This window comes from Pyrus communis, chromosome 12 (assembly GCF_963583255.1).
Source record: "Pyrus communis chromosome 12, drPyrComm1.1, whole genome shotgun sequence".
NCBI classification, from domain to species: Eukaryota; Viridiplantae; Streptophyta; class Magnoliopsida; order Rosales; family Rosaceae; genus Pyrus; species Pyrus communis.
The window spans coordinates 18,598,638-18,601,309 of NC_084814.1; the positions used below are offsets into that span (position 1 = coordinate 18,598,638).

The following is a 2,672-nucleotide window of genomic DNA, read 5'->3' on the forward strand; positions in this document are numbered from 1 at the left end:
AATGACATGTTGCTAGTTGTCACTTATTTGACAAATTAAGAAATGAGGTATTAAAGGGCTGTTTGATTAGACTGTGTTTATGGAGCTTATAATTATGTCAAATTGTCTGTGATGATAAGGGGGCGGTTTGAGGCGCCCTTTCAATGAAGTTGACTTAGTGTCAGTGTGCATCATGCTACACGAGTTGAAGCTGCTTCTGCGAAAGAGGGGATTTTGTGGTTTTTGAGTGCGACTTCCTCCAAGATGCCACTCCCATTCAACGGATTGATCTCGACACTCAAGCAATTTGCAAAATTACTGAGGATATTCGTGAGTTCTTGCTCATATTGGTCGACTGGCTACCATTGTTGCTTTAAAGAATCTGGGTCTATCGACTAGGGTTTAGTTCATTGGTTTGAAGAGCTTTCTTATTTTACTTTGATCAATGACATGTTGCTAGTTGTCACTTATTTGACAAAGAAATGAGGTATTAAAGGACCGTTTGATTAGACTTTGTTTGATTATCATTTTATTTTCAGTATTCAGTTTTTTATATGTGAAAATCGAAAGCTAATTTTTTGAGTTTCAAAAATTTATTTGTTTTACTGCTTTGAAAACGAAAACAATAACTAAAAACTAAAAGCTGAAAGTTTTCAAACCAGCCCAATAAATAAACAATATTACGAAACCATTTATTAGTGTCGCTATGATAACTGACAAGAAACATATATTACTGTTGGATATTAAACAAAATCCGACAAAAAATGGATGCAGTGGCAAATATAATAAGCGACAAAATTGCCAGCGTTAGGAAATGAATTTTCCAACAGAAAATACTCTAAAACCGACAAAATTTGTGTTGGATATAACCCATAGAGAAATTATTAATAACGATTAATAATAGCATTCTCTATCGGATAAAACCGATAGATAGTATATTAATAATAAATAAAAAAATATAAACCACTTTTTGAATTATTTCTTTCCCTTTCAAATGTATTAATTTCTGCATAACAATAAAGAACCAAGCCATTACTGCTACTTAGAGAAGACACAAAATTCCTAGTTTTTTTCACTATGCTCAAAGAAGGCAATAGTATGAGATTTACTGCATAATGATTATGGCAACAACTGCATGTACCTCAAAGACACATATTATGATTTTCACATAAACATTCATGGTGTTAATTCCTCTTGTGAACAGAATGTATTTGATTCTGAAAAGTTGGTTAAGACTGGAAGTTTCTTGCATATTAAGTGTTTGCGCCTCCGCAACAGCAACAAAACCAAAATGGTATCCGTCTTTACAATGTCGTATCTTGCTTTTTTATACATGTTGAATGGAGATGTATCAATCATCATGCAATGCAAGTACACCTCTCTTGAGGAACTCATCTGCGAGATTAGTTCCTCGCTTGCCTTCAAAAGATGCCATCCAATGCCCCTCCTTAAAATTTACGAAGTCATAATCTTAAATCAAGTCTCATTTGAGACACAGTGAACTAAAGCTTTGTCTTTTCAAATCTGGTGTTATTTGTGGGTAGTTTTGTGATCATTTAGTTCAAAAAACAATACAATTACGAAAACCAAATGCATTCAATCTATGAATTACGACAAGAATACAATGCAATGCAATTATGTCGAGCACATAACATGCCCAAGAAACAACATTTGATAAAGTAAAACTTCAATTGGGGAAGCAAAACAAACCTCCGAAGCGATTTTTTACGACAAGAATACAATGCAATGCAATTATGCCGAGCACATAACATGCCCAAGAAACAACTTTTGATAAAGCAAAATTTCAATTGGGGAAGCAAAACAAACCTCCGAAGCGATTTTTTCATTGCCATGTTACTAATATAAGGCGAATTCTTTGGAGGAGTTGGTGTAGGAAGAGAGGCAACGACACCTTTTTTGTTAAAGCAAACTTCCACAATCCCCGCCAAAAACTCAACTTCATCTTCTTCTTCTACTTCTTCCAATCATTGTTCTTCTTCTTCTTTGCCATCTTCTTTTCTTCTTCTGTAAAACGCGACGAGCGTGGCGGTGTTGGGAAGAAGCTCCATTCTTTCAAACAAGTACTGCTTGACCAAGTAGCCCAGCATAGACACATACCCAGGAGGCAAAAGCATGGACTCTGCAAACGACTCAACGAGCAACCAAGCCATTACTGCTGCTTAGAGATGGAAGGGTTTCATTTTGGAAATTTTTCATTATTGTCGGTTAAAACCGACAGAAACATTTTTTAAAAATAAAAACCAATAGAAAATTTTCATTACTGTTGGTTATAACCGATAGAAACAAAATGGCGGTAAAATTCCCTCGGAAAATTTTAAATTCCCCCCCCCCCCAAAAAATTTTGTTACGATTTTAAAAAATAAAATAATAATTGTTTGGTTTAATAAATAAATACATAATATGTATTTAAATAGAATACATTTTTAAAATTAAATAAATAATTGTTTGATTTAATAGATAATTTTTACACTTTTGGTTTAATAGATAATAACCCATGTAAAATGTGCGATAAAGAAACAAAAAGAGAATTGTACAATGAAAATGTCATCACACAAACTAAATATTGTCTAATCAATACTTGAAAAACATAAATAAAAATTTAGCACAAATTACTTTTCCCACTTCAAAATTTAAGCAAATTTAATAGAGATATGCATTCTACGAAACTAGTT

General features: G+C 33.2%; 1 pseudogene; it reads right to left on the bottom strand.

Annotated features, from left to right (window-relative positions):
• Window positions 1-1,155: 1,155 nt before the first annotated feature.
• On the bottom strand, window positions 1,156-2,150 carry LOC137710106 (GCN5-related N-acetyltransferase 5, chloroplastic-like; annotated as a pseudogene).
• Window positions 2,151-2,672: the final 522 nt, after the last annotated feature.